Source organism: Telopea speciosissima, chromosome 4 (genome assembly GCF_018873765.1).
Source record: "Telopea speciosissima isolate NSW1024214 ecotype Mountain lineage chromosome 4, Tspe_v1, whole genome shotgun sequence".
Lineage (NCBI taxonomy): Eukaryota > Viridiplantae > Streptophyta > Magnoliopsida > Proteales > Proteaceae > Telopea > Telopea speciosissima.
The window spans coordinates 22,666,264-22,690,559 of record NC_057919.1 but is presented as its reverse complement, the minus strand read 5'-3'; the positions used below and the strand labels follow the sequence as shown (position 1 = coordinate 22,690,559).

Here is a 24,296-nt window from a genome sequence, read left to right as displayed (position 1 = left end):
TACTGTATCACTTTTATATGATTAATTGGTTTTTACCGAATTTCTTTTGTGGTTTGTCAAAAGATTTTATTGTGATTAACCTTTTATGATTTCGCATTACAACTTGGCTGCTTTTGAAACCAAGGCGTCAGCAGTACATGCTCCTCATGACAAAATCAATTCTTCTTTTGTATTTGTCATTTGAGGCACAGGCCTCAATCAAAGATGGACAAACTGTAGACACTCAAATTTTGCTACCCCCTTGGCGATGATGACAAACGGGACACGAATGGAAGGAGTCACACCCCTGACCCATAAAAGCCCAAAAAAACCGTTAAAAAGCCCAAAAAGCCCATAGCCCGAAGAAGTACAACCCGCAACGCCGCGCAATATTCTGCGACGCCGCGGAAAAGGATGAATCTACAGAACTGCGTCACCCAGGTGACATTCCTTGGCCGAATATGGATGGTCGAAGATCCGAATTCGATCCACATCCGAATCCATTCAAATCCGTTTAGAGGTATCCGTATTCGGCCAGGGAATATCCAAATCCGATCACTTCTGATCCATTTACAAGCCTAATAATAAGAAAGCAAAAATAACTTGTTATATATCATTCCAATAGCATAAGCAGAAACAAATAACACAAATAAGAGAACTAGAAGATAGTCAGAATCTTGAAATGCTTCTCAACCTAGTGTCTTAGTCCAAACCATTCCATTCTCGGTTATCCAATGACAGACTTCAATGAGGCCTGGACCAAAACCCAGAAGCTTAAAAGCAAGATGGTTTGGATTCCAAGTTGATGTGTCATAGTGGCATGCCATGATTGCAAGATTTACCTTTTTCTGAGCGTATATATCAATTGCATAAACTTTTACCTTCGGTAAAACATGGCAATAGTAGACTTGAAATAGGAATGGTAGACTGTGACACAAGGCTGGTGGTTCGGAGAGATTTGCGTGGATGAGTTTCATAGCTCCAATTGTAACATTCTCATAAGATCCTTCAATGTTCTCAGTACTCCATATACATACATGGTGCCCTAATTTTCCAACAACAAAATCAATAAGATCCTCAGCTGAAATTGCACAAGTGACTTGCTCGCCGCCGCGAATCGGGCTCTTCTCACATATCTTAAGGGAGTCTTGAATATATTTATCCATGTTTGATTTATCCATCACACCAAAGAGCTTCTTCAATTCCCTGATCTGGGTAAAGGAAAATGGGATTTTTGATGCCAGAGATTGTGGCAAAAATGATTTATATGACAATGGGTCTCTTAGATCAGGAACAGAAATGAAACCTCCCTCTTTCACCATTGACTCTCGGAAATATGGCAATCCTCCTTGGAGTGCAATCGACATGGGTATTTCATTTGGAACTTTATCATATTCTACTTTAAAAGCATTCCACTGGGCTATAGGTGGCAGTGTTGTGTTGTTTGTTGCCTTCTTCACTAGTGCATTTGTAGAACAAGCAATGTTAGCTTGATTACAAAACAAATGGAGGTGGGAAGAAAATTCATTTTCTTCCATAAGTTTCATAAATATTTCCACTTGACGAGGGTTTAATGGAGAAGCTTTTTCTGCCAACCAATGTGGAGCATGTGGAAGACCAATATGCTCTTCCCAGTACTGTAAGAAGTCATTTTTAGCTTGAGAACCCTGCAATGTCATGAGAAAAAAAAAAATGATAACCAAATAAGAAAGATAAAACAAGAACAAGAAATAACCATGTTGAAATGAATAGATAAGGAAAGAATCATTTTGCTTACACTAAAGTATGCAAATATGAGAAGTTCAAATAACAGAATGGGATGTGTCATAGTGGAACTGAAAAATAAAAAGATTAGAATGAATTGGGATTGTGCATTTGTGAGAATGGGTTTGTTGCATGGAGAGGGGGTGATTTCAATTTATAGACTCAAAATTTATAGTACCAAACTACCAACAAATAAAAAGAAGGGAAATCTTTTTGTCAATCCCCAAATCTTTAGTCTCCCAACTTCCCATATGAAAAAAAGTGAACAACTGCTGTTAAAGCAAACTTCCAACAAACCTACAGCTCTTAAAGTTTTAAATATCAGAATTACCCCTCAATTTGGGGTCATTTTCATAAATCCGATCTTTTATTTTCTTTTCGATTATGATTAGGCCTATGTTTAAAAGCTTAAAAGAAGTAATTAGGGAGGTAATTTGGTGCAAGCATGCCTAAAGATGTAAGGTATTTTCTCCCAATCTCTTAAAACAAACACCAAGAAACACTAAATAGAGAGAAGATGACACTGAGATTTTATGTGGTTCATCTACCAATATGATGTGCTACGTTCATAGACGAAGCTGAAGATGATTCACTATATAATGGAAGAAAAGTACTCTCCAGAACACCAAAAGTTGCAGCAAGAACTCTTCCCATAAAACCCTAGCTCTAATATCCCAAAATCTCACAGCTTTTTCCCACCCAAAAAGGTAACTGCAAATCAAAACAAGAAAAGGCGGTTAAGAAAAATGCATTTTCAATGAAAATGACCCAAACCTTTCCCGTCAAAAAAAAAAAAAAAAAAAAGACATTCCTAACTTACCAAAATTGGCATATTAGATATTTACTAAAACAAAACCACATCAATAAAAAAGATGATGTCCTGAAGTGTTATTTAATTAAGAAGATATCTTTCTTTGTGATGAACCTCAACCATACATTTTTTGAAGCTAAAATAACATTTCACATGATTGGCTATAGGAAAAATTCAAATTGATGCTCTAGCAATCAATTTTGAGACTTTTGGGTTAGAATGCATGACCATGTAAGGAAAACTTTGAGAGGAGGGAAAACTCAGAAATTTAATCATCGGAACAATTTTTTTTTTGATAATTAAAAAAAAGGTCAACATTAAAGTAAAGATGTATTTTGTTAAACAAAAAAATAACCCCTGAATCCCCATCATTAATGAAAGGAGTTTTGTGTGAATATTGTTCAAAAGCTCAAAGATACAAAAGGAGTTCCACAAGTTTTGTGTTGTGAGCGTTGATTATCTCCTCCAGTTCTTAGGACATATTTTAGACCTATACATTAGTCCATCCAAAAGTATTAATAGTTTGTAAGCCTTTAAGCAGTCCTCTGGCTTCTGCTTCTATACAACTGTTTGTCAAAACATTGTTCAGTTCTACCAAAATAAAATATCTGTTATACAAAATGCCAAAAGCTCATCCTGATTTGTTTAGATATATGTTATAGTATCCTGCACAGATTAAAATAGGTTTTGTTAGATATGGGCAATTAGAAAAGCAACAAAGGGAGGATACTGTTAGGATTTTTTGTGGGCTTAATTAATTACGCCATACCTATTGGTGTGGATCAACAGGCATAAACCCTACTTGGGAATAGTTTTAAGGATATTGGGGGTATACTAGTCTTTTCCATTGTGAGAGTGGATTGGATTAGGATTTTGTATTTATTATAAATACATGGTCAGGGTCTCTGCAGTCTCTTAGTCTCATTCTCTATTCTTCTCACAAGAAAGGGAGCCAAAGTGGGAGGAGAGGGCTGTGGAAGATGCAGACCGAGGGGTATTAGTTATTGTTCGAGGACGAATCAAGCTTTGGAGCTTTTCTTGTTATTGTTCTTCGTCAACATACGTGGGTGACAGGTACACTCTAGTTTTCTGTTTTTTTGTTCAATCGTGTTCTAGATCTCTGTAAAGAGACGGATTTAGGTTTGACAAAACCCAAGGTTGTTCTAACAAGTGGTATCAAAGCCATCCATACAGACCTAGAATCAATTGTTTGTTCGTGGAACACTTGAATCGATTTTTAACGACGAAGAACAATTTTTTCTGAATTTTTTCAAGCGAACACGTACTTGTTTTGGCCGCTGTCGGAATTTTTCGCCGGTGAACCGGAATATTTTTATACTGGAATAAAGGGCTTGACGAGACGATCATTTTGATGGGTGAATCGCCACCGCCAGCGGCCGAACGCGCTGCCACACGCCGGCCAAAGCAGCGGGTGAGATCCACTCTCCAATTGGTTTATTAAAAAAAAAATTAAGGGTAATTTACACATACCACCCCTGAGGTTTAATGAAAGTATGATTTTACCCCCTAATTTTGGAAAATTTTATATACCCCCCTGAGGTTTACAAACGTTAACAAATAAACCCATTCCGTCATTTCATAATTAACAGTGTTAAAATCAAAGGGTAAAGTTACAAAAATACCCCTTAAAAAAAAAAAAAAAAAAACCTGAAACTCATCTTCCACAAATCGATTGAGAAAGATGAGTTGCAGGTATCTTGAGCCTTGAATGTGCTGGGGTTTTGGTTCAAGAAATGGCGCTTTTGAATAAACTATCATGGTAGAGCACAAGAATCAATCGCAGAAGCAAAAACGAATTGATTTCGGTGTTGATTCTTCTTCTTTAGCTTCTGATCATGGCAAGAAAAACTCGACGGAGATATGGTCGGATATGGATGAGAATCCTCAGGATTCCGTTGGGAAAGCTTTGATTTTGGTTGGAAAATCTGTCGAATCATCCCCGGAGACTTGGTCAGATGTCTCTTGCTTGACGTATTCTGACGAGAAAACCAAAACAGAGCTCTCCGTTTCCTCTCGTTTCGTCGCCAGAACATTTTTCCTTTTTAATTCTCCAATTTCACAATAATTTCTTTTAAGTCTCTGATTCTATGCTATTTGATTGCTCCATCCATGGCTTCTAATGGAACATCTCCGGTGAGCTTCCGGTGTTAAATTATGACTGATATGGATTTCTTAGGTGTGGCTGAGGATTTTGGTTTCAGTTGCAAATTGGGTTTCTTTGCAAATTGGGTTTCTTCTATTTCTTAGAGATTAGATCTTTCTTTGGGTTGATTCCCTTCATTCCCCCCTCTCCCCTTTTCTGATGTTGCAGAGAGTGGAAACTGAGAACAGCTTAGAGAAAATCAAGAGGCAGCTGACGTCTGGTTCAAGGAGGAATCTCTTGCAGGGGCCGTTCCTTAAGAGATCTGAAATGGTAAGGTTTTGGGATTGTGTATGTAATTTTTGAAACTGGAAATTCAGTTTCTGTCGCAAACTGTTCTGCTCTGCCACCACTCATGGGTAGAGGAAGAGATGCTGGTGGTGGTAGTAGCAGCCACAGCCATAATAGCATGGAAGACAACTTCAAGCTTTCTGGGTTCTCCCTTGAAGATTTCTCCAACCACCACAACCCCTCCCACGATGGTGATGCTGCCGCGGTTGTTGCGGTCTCCATTGGAATTGACCTCCAACAACATTTAGGCTTCGATTTGGAGCATGAGTTCAATACAAATTTGATGCTGGAGATGCTTCATGACCCCAATCCAACGTTGCCCCCACAGCATATGGATCAGCACAACTGGGATCCCACCGGAGTCCAAGAGACGCAAGACATAAATTATAATCCTCTTTTGCACCAGCAGCAACCACAATAGATGGGTTTGCAGCAGAATCTGCAATGCTTCAATTCCACTCTCTTCGGAACCCAAGACCTTCTCAACCTACTACAATTGCCCAGATGCTCAGACTCCTCCATGCTCCCTAATCAAACAATCTCTTTCTCAAGCAAGAAGCCGTCAAATTATCCGGCTTCACTGGACTTCTTCAGTGAACTCCCTACTGCAGCCGCCGCCGATGGTAATCCGGCATCGTCATCATCATTATTGTTTGATCACCCACCACTCCATCTGAACCTTCCCCCATAGCCTCCTTTATTTAGGAATCTATTTCAATCTTTACAGGGGCCGCTCCTTAAGAGATCTGAAACGTTAAGGTTCCGGAACCAAAATCCTAACACATTCAAGACTCAAGGATACTTGTAACTCAGCTTCCCCAATCGATTTGGGGAAGATGAGTTGAAGGTTTTTTTTTCTTGAAGGGGTATTTTTGTAACTTTATCCCTTGATTTTAACACTGTTAGTTATGAACTGACGGAATGAGTTTATTTGTTAACGTTTGTAAACCTCAGGAGGGTACGCAGCGGTGGTATGTGTAAATTTCCCAAAAATTAATTATGACATCATCCTAACGTCGTAAGCTGACGTAATGACTTCAACACCGTGACTTGCGGGTCATGTTTGACCTGGTTAGAGATGGACCCGTCCCGGGTCGTCAACAGAACCCGGTCAGAGTCAACCCGATTCGGCCAAAGAGTCTTTGACCCGATCAAAGATAACTCAGCCCGACTCGGGACCCGTTTGTTACCCGATTTTTTCTGACCCAAAAACCCAGTTGGGTGAATCGTAGTCAAGCCGGATCGGTTCGGTTTAGTTTGTTTGCCCCGATTGGGTCCTCTCTTAAAAAAAAAAAAGGGGGACAAAAAACCAGAAACTTCTAGAGGCCCGTGTGGGTTTGTTTTGATGAATTTTGAGGTGTGATTTTTTCTGGGGTGTCTGTTTTTTCATGCTCTTCGTTTTGATATGCAATTTGGCATACATTAAAAAATCAGAGACCATGGCTTTAACAGTGTTTGCATTTTCCTACAATCTTAAATGTATGTTCAGGTCAATTATTATTTGTTAATGAGCATGGAACTGTAACCAGACATTAAATGACACATGATGATCCTTAAGTGCATTAATTTTGTTGTAATCCCACACATATTAGTTGTAAAATATGATTACATGATATTATGGTATAATTAGGTGGGTCCCACCAAAGTGGCATGCTTAATTGTATTATAATGCCCTATAATTCAAGGTTTTATGATCAAAGTAGATAATGTTGACCCAAAGTTGATATTGTCAAAGTTAAAAGTTAATGCACAGAAATTGAGAGGCATGACCTAGGGGTTTCTTACCACCCAAAGGTGGAGGAGATTTCCGAACGTCATTGCCCTCTTGCGGTAATTGCGGTAAAAGGACCAGTGCATTTCATCAACCCAAAGGTTGAGAATGTAGTGCGGTTGAAATTCTTGTTTAGCTAGTTTTATTACTGGCAAAGTTTATTAGGTGTGGGTGTATCACATCAAAGTGTTTGCTAATTGATTGTTGCAATGGTTATTTATTTGCTTTAAATGCTATCACCAGGATGGTTTCCAACTTCAGTTTTATGAATTTTGTCCCTGTTCTTTCTGGGGAAAACTATAAGAAATGGCTTGAGGAGTTAAACCTAGTTTTGGGACTTATGGATTTGGACCTCTGTTTGAGGGTGGATAAGCCAGCTGATCTTACTGCATCCAGTACTGCTGAAGATAAAATTAATTTCAAACAATGGGAAGATGCGAACAGGAAAAGTTTGGCACTAGTTGAGCATTCCATACCTGAGGAAGTGCGTGGCAACATATGATCTCATACTCTTGCAGAGGACTGTTTGGCAGCTGTGAAGTCTATGTTTGAGGAAACCAAAAAGTCAGAGGCAGGAAATTTGATGACCAAGCTTACAGGAGTAAAGTTTGAAGGGAATGGTAGCATGAGGGAACACATATTAGGGATGGTAACAACAGGAAACAAGATCAGGGATTTGGACATCAAGTTTGATGATGATTTTTTGATCACCCTAGTTCTCAACTGTTTGCCAGAGGATTACAAGACTTTATTTACTACATACAATGCTCTAAGAGAAACATGGACACTGAGTGAACTTATCAGTGTTGTGACACAGGAAGAAGGAAGATTAAAAAAGTACATGGTGGAAAGCGCCAACCTAACTGAGAACAAGGGAACGTCTGGCAGTGATTTTCATAAGACTGGTAAGAGAAAGAATAGGTCTTTTGATAAGGACAACAAGAATGACATAGAGTGCTACTTGTGCAGAAAAAAGGGGCACATCAAAAGGGACCGCAATGCTTGCAAGGCATGGCTGGAAAAGAAGAAAGGTACTAGAGCATCTGGGCAGGAAAATCTCAAGCAAGGCTGAATGAGAATTCAGAGTTTTAGACATTTATTTTGAACTATTTCCTATAGTTTGGACTATTTACTTTCTTTAGGTGATACATTGCTTGTTTTGGTTAATCAGTGGGAGTTCAGTGGGAGCATATTTTTTATTTGCTTAACTAGTATGTTAAAACTTGTTTTGTTAAGCATGGATATTTGTTGAAATGTGTTTTGTTTTCACATTGTTGTGTATGTGATTGTTTGACATGTTAAAGTTAGGTGGTAATTGCCAAAGTTAGATGTTAACAAGGTTGTGGCGATTTATCCAATGTCGGTTAATATCAAAGAAAGGACCTGTTAAGGGTGTGACAACAAAGTTGTGATCACATGGTGGTTGTCATGGTTTTATTTTCCAATGCGATTCTGGTTAATAGATGGACTTGTATTTGTAATTGATTGAAAGTTGTGCACCATATGTTAAGGTGTACCTTCTGCTGTTGTTCGATATGAATCGATTTGTTGACTGAATCAAGGATTCAAAACTATTATTTGCAGTGTGACTCACTGGCCAAGCCAGTAGGAAAGTGAGTATAATTAATGTAGCTCAAGTGGGAGATTGTTAGGCTTTTCTGTGGCCTTAATTAATTGTGCCATACCTATTGGTGTGGGTCCACATACATAAACCCTGCTTGAGAATAGTTTTAAGGATAGTGGGGGTATACTAGTCTTTTCCATTGTGGGGGTGGATTGGATTAGGATTTTGTATTTATTATAAATACATGGTCAGGATCCCTGTAGCCTCTTAGTCTCATGTGATTGGGTTAAACGCATCTGGGCAACTAGTCCTTTGGGTTTGAGAACCAAGTTTATTACCCACCCCTCTCTAGAACATTTCTGCATGTCTATCTACCTAAGCCACAAGCTTGACAAGTCAACTCTCTCTTGGTTTTTTTCTGTTTTTATTTTATCATGTTATTTTATATGGGATGTCAGGAACAAGTTTTATTTTTCTTCTATTCAACCAAATCCTCTCAGAGTGATTAAGAGGATTGAACAATGGTTATTGGATCTTAAGATCTTTTCTTCTCCCATTCCTTTAAGGGATGTAATTTATGATGAGGATCTGGCTATTACTACTTTTTTACCTTGTTTATCCATTTGCAATTTTCCTGTTTTGTTATGCGCAAGGAACAATACCAGAAAACTAGGACCATCTGGATGGGCTTCTTGCATTTTGTTAGATGGCAAATTCATTCTGATAACTGCAGGATCTATTAATACTCACTATCCCTTGAAAGTTCTGCACAAGGGTTTAATTTTCCTGAGGAGATAGGGCTGAAGGTGAAGAAGTTTGGTGCTCAAATGATGCGTTGCCTGGACTTCTTCCAACTCCAACTCAATCTTCGTGGCCTTGGGAACTTCTAACAAGTTTTTTTTGCAGATGGTGGATAAATCTAAAGAGACCCTATATAAACCTCTCAAAAATGATTTGATGCGATCAATGCTTTTTTGTTGGGCTGAGAAGGCCATGATAACCAAAATCCCAATTGTGTATAAACTTTGTAAAAGTTTGCCATCTTAATATATCTATTTCTTTTCTTTTCATAAAAAAAAAAGTCCAATCAAGGTGAGGAGGCATATGCCCTGTCAATGCATTCTTTGATGAGGTTTGGTGGGGCTTGTTTGTTAGGCCAAATGAATCTAGAACTGACAAATCTCATCAAAGTTGAGAGAAAAAGAAGAAAGGATTGAGATGGTCTAAAATGGTTTCCTCCTATTTTATCCATTTGAGACAAAAGTTCATTAAGTCCCCAATTAAGACATGTGGGAGGGAGCAGTCTAACAGAAATGATTCAAGCATGTTCCAGCAAGCTATTTTGTTATGAGGCTAGGGTGGGGCATAAATGCAAATGAGTTACCATGGGCTTCTAACAAAATCATTTATGTGGATGACCACGAAATTAGGAAAATGATGAACATTAGAGATAGAAATATGGGTAAATGCCAGAATCCAAATGCCCCCTTTCAGTCCCTTTTTTCCCCTTCACTATTCACCATGGCCATAGAAAGGTTCAAGACACTTAGGAAAGCTCAAGGATTAATGATACCTATCAGAACTTTGCCTCTCATTGTTAGAGACATTCAGTCGAACTTCCAAGATCTTTATAGGGGCATCTCGCTTAAAAGGAAAGGAATCTGGCCGGAACCTCTATTTGGTTAGGAAATGGGGTATTCAAGTTCAGTGGATCCATTCTTGTGGGAGTTTGCTGTTTTTATTTTTATTTGGGCTTTTTGTGTAATGCATCCTCATTGAGCTAGCTTTGGTGGCCTTAGCGTGTTTGTTCTACATCCCCTCCCCCCCTTTTCCCTCGTTTCTAATAAATTTCATATTATCTATCAAAAAAAAAAAAAATTTGTTCAACAAAAGGAACCCAAACCTTCCCCTTTTAAAAGTTATAGATTCCTAATTCCTCTGACATTCCTAAGTTACAAAAATGAAAATTGGATGTTTGAAAGTTTATAATACAAACACTCATCAATGAAAATTAAGATTGACCAATTCCATTTTGGATTAAATTTGACATGTGAGCAGGGACTTAGATATTTTGGACAATCTAAAGATACCGCTTGGCTACTATAACTTCTCCCAAATATGCATGAAGAAGATATCTTTTTTGCCCTTCTCACCTTCTTTTTTATCCCCAATATTGCAATTGAATGCTAATTCCAACTCGAAACAGGTAGCCTCAATCACCCAATGATATTTTATCATATTCAAAATGCCAATGCGCGCACCTCAGTCTAATGCAACATACTTACTTTAAACATTCAAATTCACTTATTTAGCTTTTTAAAAACTAAGAACTACATCTTCTGGTATACTCCTTGACAAGCTTTGCAAAGGATGAGGACTTGATCTCTAACAATTTGGCTGGGGAGTCATATTCCAGTATAAGGCCTAGTTAAGACAAGAAAACATGACAATTTGATTAGGCAAGCACCAAATAAGAATGAGAAAACATATTACTAAATTCAACTGAACTTATTTGATTTTGGTATACTAATTGCTAGCTACTAACCATTATCAATAAGAAGGACCATATCAATATCAAGAATTGATGTTATCCTATGTGCAATTGTGATGGTAGTAGACCCAGAGAAGTGTTGACTAAGCGTTTGCTGAATTAGATAGTCAGTCGCAATATCCACAGATGCAGTAGCTTCATCAAGCACCAAAACTTTGCTCCTCTTGAGTAACGCTCGTCCTAAACAGACTAATTGTCTTTGACCCATGCTCCAATTCTCTCCATTCTCAGTCACTGTGAAGCCACCATACGAAAATGGGTTAGCTATTCAGGATCTTATTCTTATTAAGCTTTCTTCCCCTAATTCTTGTCAGAAAAGGGGTTGGGGGCTAAAAAGTTGGGTAGTGCACTAATAGTTAGATATATCATATAATAATGCACTTTTTCGTGAATAAATTGATGTCAAGAAACTTTTGTATAGAGAGAATAAGAAGAAATCAACCTGCAGAATCAAGCTTCCCTCCCTTCTTTCTAACTTCATCACCAAGCTGACATCTATCTAAAGCCTAAGACAACAATGGTTCATGTCAAATTACTACCTTGTTGATAGATAATAACCATGAAAAATGAGCTAAGCAAGAGATAAATCACAAAAAAAAAAGAAAAGCAATGGGGTGCCTTGTGAAAATGGAAAATAAGGAGGTAAAAATAGTTCTCTTTGTACGTCCCAACTAAAACAATTTGATATACCAAACTTATACAGGCTCAAATCGAAACACTACCATTGTTATGGGTCAATGTACATCATCAATTCCTCTGCAAGTTGAGAGATGGAGCAATCCATCAAATTGGCAGAGCCCACATCAGCATGGAGGCCCATGTACACCAAACCAAGCTGATGTTCAAGGCTACATCAGTCCAAACCGAGTCAGTGTCTATAAACCTATGTGAGTTGGAGCTTCTAGAAGGCCCCCAACTGAAGCTGAACCAATAAATCTCCTACCGATTTTGCATGAGAGGATATTCTATTTTCTTTGGCCACTTTTTAATTTCTAAATTAGAAAACAATTTGAAGAATTTCAATAGCTTTAGACATTTTGTTTTTTTTTTAACTAGAAGTGTCCGGCCTTTGGTCTTTGGTAAAGTAGCTTTGGACTTTATGGAAGGGTAATTAGAAACTTCCCTATTCTATTGAAAGATTGCTTAACTTTGGAAGACTACCTATTTGGAAGGAGAATGGAACGTCATTGATTTTGGGAATCTTTACCAACTTAATCACGCACAACCTTGGAAGTTTCCTAGTTCACGATTTTTAATCTCTTCTTTCCTTATTTTTGCCTTCTTATTTTATAGTAATAATATGTCGAGGAGTCTAGGTTGGCTGGGTATCTTGTGTGAAGTTTTTTTTTATTTTTAAATAATTTGTTTTATTTTCACTGTCAGATCGATGTAAGTCAAGGTTAAGATTTAGGGTTTTAAAATTTATCTATAAATATGTAATTTGGAAAGGAGTTAAATTAGTGAAGAATGGATTAATGAAAGTTTACTCAAGTGGGTATTTTGGAAGCTCAAAATGTTCTATCTTGTAACCCTGGAAAGTTACATTGCATCTTAGAAGAGTTGCAATTTTTCTCATGTCCTTGAAGAGTCACGTTAAACCCATTGAAATCATAGAGATTTCATTACAACCTCGAAGAGTTGTAGCTTTCCCCCTTCTACAATTTTCTATTTCTTTGTGTTTGATTCACACGGTAGCACACCTAGAAGAGTGTGTTCGACTCTCCCAATCTGTAGCTTCCAACGAACCTACATCAAAACTTTTCCCAAAGATGATTAAATGCATCTAATACAATGATTTCAATATCTAATGGAAAGGATTTCAAAAATCAAACAAAAAATAAAAAGAAGATGACCACAAGAAAGGAGTTCATAGATATACATGTCCTAACTAATCAATTACAATGTGTTTGTTTTATGTGTGGATCATCAGTAAGAAAAAGACATTTCTATTTTTTTCATTAATTTAAGATTATACATCAAATGGAAAGAAAATCTCACCTCCCAGATCTCTTCATCAGTGTACTCTTCAAGTGGATCGAGATTTCTTCTTAGAGTCCCCTCAAACATTATTGGGTCTTGTGGGATGATGCTCAATCTTGACCGCAAGTCATGAAGGCCAATCTTGGAGATATTGATACCATCTATACAAATATAACCAGCTGTAGGTTCAAGCACACGAAAGAGAGCTTGTATAAGAGTTGATTTACCACTTCCCGTTCGCCCAACAATACCAATCTTCATCCCTCCAGGGAAAGTGCATGTAAGACCACGCAAGACAAGAGGAAGGTGTGGGGCATACCGGACCTACATAAATATAAAATAATCATAACGTGAAGCTTGACAGAGTTCTATAAGACCATTAACAGCTATCTAGCAGAATCAGGATTCATAGGGTCTTATTCCATAAAATGAGGAAATATGTAAGTAAATAAAGACTTAAGAAATCTAGATTGTGGATTACCTGTAGATCAACAATATCAACTTTTCCTTGTGATGGCCATTCATGATCTGGCCTATTTTCTTCTACCAATAGAGGTGGTTCACTAGGGATGCATGTAAATTGCAGTATTCTTTCAATGGATATGATTTTATTCTCAAGACTGCAAAGATTCCATATGACCTCATGCATACTCAGACCAAGCCCATATGTGACCGCTAAACCCATAACACCTGCATTAAAGTAAAGAAAAAATAAATCCAAATCATAATTTCATATAAACAATCAATCATGTTGTTCCTAAAGGATGAGCTTTTAAGATCTCATTAATTTTTTTACCAGGACTAAGTACTCCTTTTGGCACTGAGATTAAGAAAACCAATGAGATGGCATATGTGATGGATGTCAACATATCCATGCGGAAGCACAACCACTCTATTGCACCAGAGATATGAAATTTGGGCCGCAAATACCCATCCACTAGCTTGAGGTTTGTGTCCATAAACCTCTCTTCTTGACCGAAGCACCTGATTGTGGTTGAACCTAAGCTAGATTCAGCAAAATGCTGTATAATCGGAGCCTGGCATACTCCGACCAACCGTGAAAGTTCTCGTGCTGCATATGCGTAGTATTGCTACAAGTCAAGGTTTATAAAAAAAGAAATTAGGTACAATGTAAAAAAAAATGTGATAAATGTATAATTTGCATGAAAATGATATAGTATTTTTTTCCTAATGCAAGCTGCTAAGGTTTAGATGGTTGATATTGACACCATCATTCAGGATATTGAAGAATATCCAAGAAGGCATTTCAATAAATCTCGGCCTGGACAAATGATTGAAGAGGACCTTATTGATAAAAGGGTTTATGATTTCTAGCCCTATCTCTCTCCCAGTGGTCGAGCTGATCATATAGCACCGTTGTGTGTTAGGATTATGCGAGTGGACAAACTTGCCAAAGCTGGAAAAACGAGTGAACTTCGCCTATCCGGAATGGATGAAATTGTAGGAAAACATTTAACTCTATTTTAGTTACTTTAATTATTATCTTTTGAATGGTTATTTTTTCTAAGTTTATTATATGTTAATTGAATTATGTAAATTACTTGTATATTGATTACATATTGAAATTTTTGTACCCAAATTCTTTAATAAAATGAATGTAATTGTATCCGAAATTTGTGGCATCCCTATTTTTCTCTTACCAAATACTTAATCATGTTATGAAATTTCAAATCCAAAATTATTAATCATGTTATGAAATTTCAAATTCCATTAATAACCATATTTTTCAATCCCAATTTTTTTTGGCAAATCTAAATTGACTAATGATGGACTAAACAATATGGCTTTATTCAGTGTTACCAAAAATCACATGAATGTGAAGTTTAGCACAAAAAATGTAGCATGATGTAGCTTGGTCCTTCACTTGGGTTGTGCAATGCTTTTGAGTGACTAGCATAAAGTGTAGTCCACATGCTTCACTAAGGAAAGAAAGAGGGATCTGAAGGAAAGTGGAAAAAAAAGATAGCGAGGATGGAAGGAAAACGATTATCCCATTAAAACTTAGGGAGAATGTTCTCTGTACTGCAGCGCAGGCTGTGCCCAGGCACATGGGCCTGCCACTCAAGGGGGGTAGGGTGATCATTACGCCCACCCCCATGTGCCTGGGCGCAGCCTACGCTGCGGCACAGAGAACAACGCCCATTACCTAATTAATAACGTGACATCGATTCTTGGATGGTACACCTAGATAGCTTCTCTTGACTGCCTGTCAAATGGAAGTCCATTGGGGCTCAGAATTTTTTGATGTGGGTTTTCAAAGCCCCACTTAGCTATCTAACAAATTTGAGATCTTATTGGTTGAGAATTCAACTTTTACAGTTTTGGGAAGCTTCAATTCAATCATTGAAATAGAGGGATAGAAGTCCAAACAAGGTGAGGCATACAATAAAGATCAAAACCAAACCTTGACATATATGATTGATATAAAAGGGAAGAAGTATTGAATGGTTGGGTTGATTACAATAACTTTCCATATTTTCCTTTAATCCTTAATATTTAGTTGACAATTATTTATTAATTAACCCTTTATTAATTAAAACCATTTCCTGATTTATCTATTTATAAATATATTTTTATAATTATAATTGATTTATTATTTAGCTAATGAAAGAATGAGAAATTATTCATTATTAATTTCTTATTTGCAAAAGTTTTCTTGATTAGCAAACCATGTAAGGGGGTCCTTGGTCAGGATATACCTTATTCCACATGCTAAGTTTTAGACCCAAATTCAATCATTTACCCACCATACAATGTCATACCCTCTCATGTATGTTCATGCACCTCCTTGGTCGTCCCTTACACTATGTCAATTCCATAGATGTTCAATGATCTGTTTTGACATGTGGCTTACTTGGTTGCCCTTAAACTTGACATGTAAGTTGGGGACTTTGGGGTCTACCAATTCCCAAATTTTTAACTGAATCTAATCTACCATGTGACAGAAGTAAACACCCAACCAGAGCTTATTAGTTATGTAGATCACCAAATTAGAAAACCTTTTCCTTTATTTATTGTTAAACTCTATTAATCTTTTTGTGGTAAACAACTCTATTAACTTAACTCACTTTTAATATGAGCTCCACCAAATGAAGCAACCAATAAAGCTTTAGGCCATACTATATGTTTCTCTAAACACATTTAAAATATTAAATTCATATCAAAAGCACAACCACTTTGCACTTAACAAAAGTGGCCTTGTTTGATCTTTTATTCTCAAATAACTTTGGTAAACAAAAAGACAACAACTCTATATTGATTTACATGAAAATGTATGATTGAAAAAATGGACATCTTGAAAATTCTTCATAAATTAAATAAGAATATTGATTTATAAATCACCATTTTAACACTCAAGAATATGTACATCCACCACTAAATCAATTTTGGTGAACAAATAAAATTCATAATTTATTAGAACAAACAAAGTTTTAACAAACTTGTATTATTCCTGTAAATCATCGAAAAATATGGGTAACCTTGATTTGAAATTTTAATCATGAGAGGCTATATAAAAATTACCTGGTACCAGATGCATATCACAGTCATCGGAATAAAAACTATTAACATTTGCCATGCAACTTGTGACATTACTAAAGCAGTTCCCAAGAATCCAATGATTGAAATAAGAAGTTCTTCAATTTGATTTGGAATAGAGGTATCAAGTGCACTTTGATCTATGGATACCTGTATTAAAAAATTGAGTTGATTTTAAATTTAAAATTATATTAATTTTTATGGCTATCAAATAATATCTTGTTTCTTCCAAAAGTAAATAATCATATTTACTGACCCAGTTTAGAATCCTTCCGCTCGGAGTAGAATCAAAAAATGACAGGGGAGCACGAAACATGCAAAAATGCATTTTGTTGAAGAGAAGTGTCGCTGTCTTGTATCCAGCAGTTACAATGAGCATGGACCTTATAAGTACACAAAATGAGCTTCCAAGAAATAAGAAAACATAAACAAATATGAGAGTGGATCCTCTAACATAAGGTCTCACATCTCCTGAAACAGGAGTAGCCAACACCATCCAATAACTACTTGCTATTTGGAGAATCTGAAAAAGAATTTGTGTCAGTAGTATCAATGGTATAAAAGCTCCTTTATATGCAACTGTAATATACTTCCAGTAGAATGAAATACTAAATCCACCCTTTTCTCTCTTTTCTTCTTGGACAAGTTGCCCTTCTAGCTCAACAAGTTTTTCTGCATTGTAGTTTTTGGATTTCTTTTCATCATCATCTTGAATAGACTTCTCGCTACATAACATATTACTATCTTCCTCATCATTAACTAAATTATCCAAATCATCTCCACATTCGATAGTCCTAAGGTCTCCCAAAGCTTTCTTATGTGCACCCACTAATTCCATAAAGTCAGTTCCTGAACTAAGAATTTCTTCGTACTTTCCCGCTTGAGTAATCCTTCCATCTCTCATAACCTGCCAAATAAGAGAAGGTAGTAATCACCCTCAAACTAGGTTGAGGACTTGAATTGGGAAAGAAAGGTGGCATATTCTCACCAGGATAATATCAGCAGAACGTAAAAACTCTACTTGGTGGGTGACATATATTACTGTTTTTGAACCCAAAATTCCCAGCAAACAATCCTGTCACAAAGTTTAGATGTTCACCTTTAGGCACTCAAAAAGAATATTTGCTTACATGTTTAATATAATTTACTTTTCAAGACAATAACGGTCTTTTTGGTATCATTTTTCATTTTCTGACAATTTTTTATTTTTTTCATGTATTTGGTATTATTTTTGAAACCTTTTTTTATTTAAAATAAATGAAAACACCCTGAAATTCATAATGGATTTTGGCCACAAACGTTTGTTTCTCATTTTTTCACTCAACTTTAATATCACGTGTTCTTAAAGGCTAGGTTTTGAGGTTAAAATTGTAAAATTACTTTATAAAACCTATTTGTCTGAAACCCTCATCCTGCATATCTGTCTCTCGTTCGTTCTCTCATCTCTCATCACTCACTCCTCTGTCTCCTACAATTTATCCCCATTGCAGCAACGTCTTTGGGTAGGTCTCTCTCTCTCTCTCTCTCTCTCTGCTTCTTCCTTCCTCCCATTACTACCTTCTCATATTCTGTATTTTTTTTTTCTCTACGTTATTGCTATTTTCCCTTGTTCCTAACATTATGAGTTCAGGAAGAACTAGTTAGAACTCTTCGAATCTCAATTCAATACGTCTGAAATTCTAAGAGGCAAACCAATCCCTTAGGGCGACCCGAATTCATAGAGCCTCAACCCTATTTTTCCTCTTGTCGAGAGACTTCATGTTGGAACCATGACTGAACCTACAACTATCACCAGTTCATGTTTTAGAGATTTTTTGTTAAATCTCAAACAGTTGGATTGAGGTATTATTGGTTGAGATCACTATGTCCTTGAGTGATCGACCTTACCTTGAAGTTTTGCAACAATTTGCGTCTATTTTGATGAGTTCGATCACTTTAAGACCTAACTGATTTACTGTTCTGTTATTGGGCTAGAGGTGGAAGACAACCTCCCTCTTCCCCTTTTTAATTACTTTTATATCCACTCCTATTTAACTACAAAGAAAAAAAGTTATTCTGCACATAAGTATACCAAACCTATTAGTCATTCTACAATCTATTATGTTTAGTAGTTATCAAACAATTTTCATTTGTTGATCGAAATGATTTTCAGTAAGAATTTTTTTTTTTTTTTAAATAGGCCATAGACAAAAAGAATGATACCAAAAAGAGCCTAAGTAACATTGAACCATTGGTTTTATGCAAGAATGTGCATCTCTTAATATCATGTGTTTGTATTAATTTTTTTTGTTGTTTAAATAGTCATGATTTCATTCTTCTTAGATCAACTTTTTGATCAAACTTAGTTTCTGGTGAACAAAATTGAGATGTAAGCAATGATATGCACAGCTTCAAGCCAATTTAATCAAAAGGAATTTTTGAAAGTAGAGGTCAAAGAGTAGTTACCTTAAATAAATGGGTTCCTGTGTGAGCATCTACAGCACTAAAAGGATCATCAAGCAAATAAATATCAGCATCATTATACAAAGCACGTGCAATCTGAATTCTTTGTTTCTGACCACCACTCAGGTTGATTCCCCGCTCCCCTATAATAGTTTGGTCCCCAAAGGCAAACAATTCTAGGTCCTTCTTCAATGAACATGCTTCAAGTATCATCTCATACCTTTTTTTATCTATCTCCTTACCAAACAATATATTGTCTACTATCTTACCACTTTGTATCCAAGGTGATTGTGCAACATAGGCCGTTGTCCCATTCAAATTAATGGATCCAGATACTTGTGGTACTTCCCCCAATATACATGAAAGCAGGCTTGACTTTCCTGACCCAACAGAACCACAAACAGCCACTCTCATTCCGTGATACACTTGAAAATTAATATCTTTTAATGTAAGATTATGTGAATGAAGGTCCCAAGAGAAATTCCCCTTGACTATCTCAACTACAACATTGGCATCATCTCTTGTAAGCTTTTGTACCATATTTTGATGAAGATCATCAAGACAGAGGAATGAGGCTATCCTGTTGAGGGAAACTTTAGTTTGAACTACCATGGAGATTGTGTTTGGGAGAAGAATAATGGGCCCTTGCAATAATTCAAATGTTGCAAGTGCAGATATAATTTTTCCCGACTCTAGTGGAATTCCCATAAGTATACAAAACCCAAAAGTAACCATGGATACAAACATGGGAGCAGACAAGTAGACAAAAGCAATCATAGCTGATAAATAAAGTAATTTTTTTAACCATCTTGTTTCAAAGTTCCTGAGCTCAATAATCTTATCCAAGAATCTCATCTCCCAACCTTGGAGCTTAAGAATCCTTATATTCCGTAGAGCCTCTGATGTAACCTTCATTCGTTGATCCTTTGAATTCATCAATTCTCCCTGAAATTTCTCTTGTAGTTTTCCCAGTGGAATATTTGTTGACATCAAAATCATAGTGGCAACAAAAGCTATAACTGAAGCGATCCCAAGGCTCTTATATAAGATCAACAATGCTAGCACAACTTGAATAGGCACCAACTGAAAACGCCAATCCTCTCAACATCAACACTCAACAAATTAATATTCTCCCCACTAGAGTGGCCCTGCTTTGATTGGCTTGAAAGTCTAAGAACCTTCTTATAGATTATTGAGAACAAGGCAGCACGGATCTTGATTCCCATTTTTCGCAATTGAAAGAACAAGAGCCTCTCTGAGACGCATCTTAAGAGTTTTGAAAGAAAGAAAATAAACACTAGTGCATGACCTTTATATTTTAGCGGGTGGGGACTATTGAGATATTGAACAAAAGCATCAACAAGATATGGTCCGACATAAGAAGCCAATGTACATACTATGGAGAATAAAGTTGTCCATAAAATTTCATTCCATGTTGAGAGAATCAATGCCTTCACTAATTTAAGTGTGCTTACCTGACCATCATGACCATTGTCATTACCATCATATTCAAGTTTATTTATGAAACGAGCAAGGACCACATTGGTACTATCACAAGTCGCAAGTTGAGGGATATCTTTATGGTCTAATGTTTTCTTATATCCGAGTGAAAGCAAAGGGTTCATCCAAGTGAAAGTAATAATACTAAAAAGATTAGCATTTGCATAAGGAGTAACATTCTCTCCATTGACACTTGATCCTTGTCCATCATCGCCATTGGTTTGACTGAAACTACTTTTCAAAAGAGGATCTGAAAGATAAAGATCTTCATATTCTCGTTCCTTTTCAAACAACCCAGCATAGCAAAAGAAAAAACCAGCAATAATGGATACAACATCGGAGACCCATAGCAGAAATGGTGAGAACGAATGTTTCCAATACAAACCAATATGTATAACAAGATTGGAACAAGACATTAGGAAGTAGAAGGTCCACCAAATCCTTAGTAGAATAGGGAACTTGTGCTCACTTAAATGAGAAAACTGGATGTGCAAATAAGCAGAGATTACAAACCAAGTGAGCATTCTTAGTGTAAAATCCAATTGGGCAAAAAGCTTGAGATCAGACCAACCATGTCTATACCCAGAGATGTAGTTTAACACACATAGAAGAAGATCAGAAAAAGACAGACCCGTGCAAGATATAAGGGCTAACCAATAGTATAAAAAATATTTATTCTTCAACATTGATTTTGAGCTTTCAAGCTTTGGCATCATGCGTCTCTTGCAGGTCCAGTAAATGGATAGAACTACTAACAAAATTAGGTGTGAAGAAGCAGAAAACCCATGAATGAAAATTCTTGTAGACGATTGCAAAAAGAATATCCAAATATCCATGCCATTCTTTGATTCTTCAAAAGCATCCATATTTGCAAATTTTCTTTTAATCTGTTTGTAATTTGGTTGCTTAGTTCAGGTTGGTCCAATACAAATCCTAACAGCTTTCATTTGCAAAAATGTTGTGAAAATTCTAGCACCTAAATACGCAATCATGTCCACCTTATGAAGATCAATATTGAGGTCTCAATAGCACCATTAGATGTAGATAAACCTGTTAATAAACAGACAAAATATGAGGTGTTCGAAAAAAATATATGTATGCAAGAGAGTTGGGAAAATTCTCACAGAAAATTAAGAATTTAGTAATATCAATAAGAATTTTTTACTCAACATATTGGAGCAAAATGCAAGATAAAGAATGTCATCATAAGAAGACCAATGATGAATTACAACTGATTTCTATACCAAAATATAAAAAATTGAAAGTTGGGCTGCCAAGTTACCAGACCCATATACGAAAAGTTCCAAATAATATTACTATTGAGACAAAATCAGCAACATAATCAACCTGGAATGGAACTGTCAAATGTTGCTGCAAGATAAACTTGTCAAACCATTGATGGCAATTTGAACATCATCGAATAAAAGGTGGAAATCATAGTGGCATAACACTAAAACTAATCACACTTAACCTAATTTAATATATAAATCAAGAGTCGATGTTCTCTGTGCCACAGTGCAGGCTGCACTCAAACACATGGGAGAAGCATTTCCACCATTCCAGGGGTGGGGCGGTCATTTTGCTCACCCCCATGTGTTGGGCACGGCCTACGCCATTGACATAGAAAACATTTTCACATAAATCAATAACAGGATTGAGGGTCACTTTGGTATGCTTTGTATTTGTAATTATTTGACTAATTTCTATTTTTACAGGTGTTTTATATGATTTATATTACTTATTTCTATTTAAAATAAATTAAAAATCACAAATAGCTCTGATTTGGGGCCACAAATCATTTATTGTGATTTATGCACTACTTCTAATGGGCATGTGCTGTAATTGCTCTAGATCAAGGGATAATTAGGTAACTTCACTATTTTTATACTTTTTTCAAATTTCAAGCTATCAAACCCTAATCTCTCTAACATCATATCTTCTTCTTTTTCATAATATATTATGCACATAGACATACCAAACCTATTTTTAATTATATAAATAGTAACCAATATAATTTGAAGACCATAATTTATTGTTACAAATGATTTCTCAAAAATAGATAATAAATACAAATACAAATCATACCAAAAAATACCCTGAGTCATACACCAAATTAATTGTTAGTACAAATTCATTTTTTATATACAGTAACTGCTACTTACTACACATGCAATAAACTCTTATTAAAAGACTACCCTAAAGTTTATTCTATCACATTAGACAACAATGGAAGTCGTGATGTAGGATGGAAAATTATCCTCTCAGGTTCTCTGCCTAGTACAGTTCCCTAGTGCCTCTAATAAAAAGGGGGGGTGGATCCCACCCTGGCAGTGTGGTCAGGCAGGGGATAAGGTGGTCATTTCTACTCCCTTATGAGAGAAATTGGAAAAACTGTACCGGGCAGGGAACCTGAGAGGATAAAAATCCGATATAGGACAGCTATGGACAAACAACCTGAAGTCAATAGGTTGTGACGATTTCTTACAGCCAGCCATCACAAATTAATCAGATTTTAATTTAGAAAGCAAACAAGTTATAATCAATAATGCAACAAAAGTCAATTAAGGTTAAACATATTGATATGTAATACGATAAGGCCAAAAAAGCTAATTGTTTCATTGTTATTAATTCCTATAAAGCTTCAACTTTTCTATAGTACAGAACGGAGGGAGAACAGTTCTCTGGAGAGAGAGAGAGAGATGCAGCTTGAGGAATAACCTTCTAAGTATCCAGTATTTCTGAATGGTGAACGTTTAATTAACTTCTTCGACGGAACAGAAGTTTTCCCCTCACCTCTTCAATTAAAGAAGTTGGACCGGTTTCTGCTGTTAGCGTAACTCAACATGGGAAGCGCCAAGATGATGGAGTTATCGATGAGCAGAAGGAGCATTTCTAATTTACCAAGGAAATGGACATGTTTGACTTTAATTGCCTCATAACTCCAATAACTTCCTTAGAAATAGGAAGGTGTCGGACTAAGTTTGCATCCCCTGAAATATACGGATTTTACGGGTCATATTTCCTAAGAAATAGGAAAGTTGTAGGTCCACATGAATGGTTGAATCAGATGACAAGGATGTGATAACATATCTCCGATAAGGGAGATTAACAGTTTATTTGACTTCTTGTTAGGAGGGCATTCTCGGTAATGTGTACGATAGTTTGGGTCAATTTCGATCCATGGTTATAGGAGATGTGGTCATGAACACCAACCATGAGTTCTGTACCTTGAATATGAATAAAATCTTTTTTACACAAAAAAAATAAAATGTATTGGACATCCAATCAAATTCAAGTACATGATAGTTTCATATTTAGGATTTTTCTCATTCAAGGGTTGGGGCAGTCATTTGGATCACCCTACAATAAGGATTATTTATCCCTTTGGCTATGTTTGAATGCCAAGAAAACATATATTCAAATAATCTTGTATTTGAGGATAGAAATCAATCACTGTGTCATCATAATTTTTATTTTATGATGGTTGTATTTCACCACATTTTATGATGGTTGGGCATGGTTGGGAGGGGTTGGGGTGGGTGTGAGAGTTGCACACGGGGTGAGGGGTTGCATGTTTTTTCAAAGAAAGAAAAAGAAAGAAAATGCTTGCAAAGAGAAGAAGAAGATGAGTAAAGTCTACCTTTGGATGCCAAGAAAAGAAAAGACATAATAAAATAAAAATTATGATGACACAGTGATTGATTTATATCCTCAAATACAAGATTATTTGAATATATGTTTTCTTGGCATTCAAACATAGCCAAAGGGATAAATAATCCTTATTGGAGGATGACCCAAATGACTGCCCCAACCCTTGAATGAGAAAATTCCTAAATATGAAACTATCATGTATTTGAATTTGATTGGATGTCCAATACATTTTATTTTTTTTGTGTAAAAAAGATTTTATTCATATTCAAGGTA

The 24,296-nt window shown here is 36.3% G+C and overlaps 1 long non-coding RNA gene and 1 pseudogene across 1 annotated transcript; both read right to left on the bottom strand.

The window, feature by feature from the left end:
- Window positions 1-954: 954 nt before the first annotated feature.
- On the bottom strand, window positions 955-23,742 carry LOC122660309. Its single transcript, XR_006332665.1, has 3 exons — window positions 23,732-23,742; window positions 22,245-22,248; window positions 955-1,082 (listed from the first exon to the last, which is right to left on the bottom strand). It is a non-coding gene; the product is annotated as an uncharacterized LOC122660309 (long non-coding RNA).
- On the bottom strand, window positions 10,644-21,281 carry LOC122660307 (annotated as a pseudogene).
- Window positions 23,743-24,296: the final 554 nt, after the last annotated feature.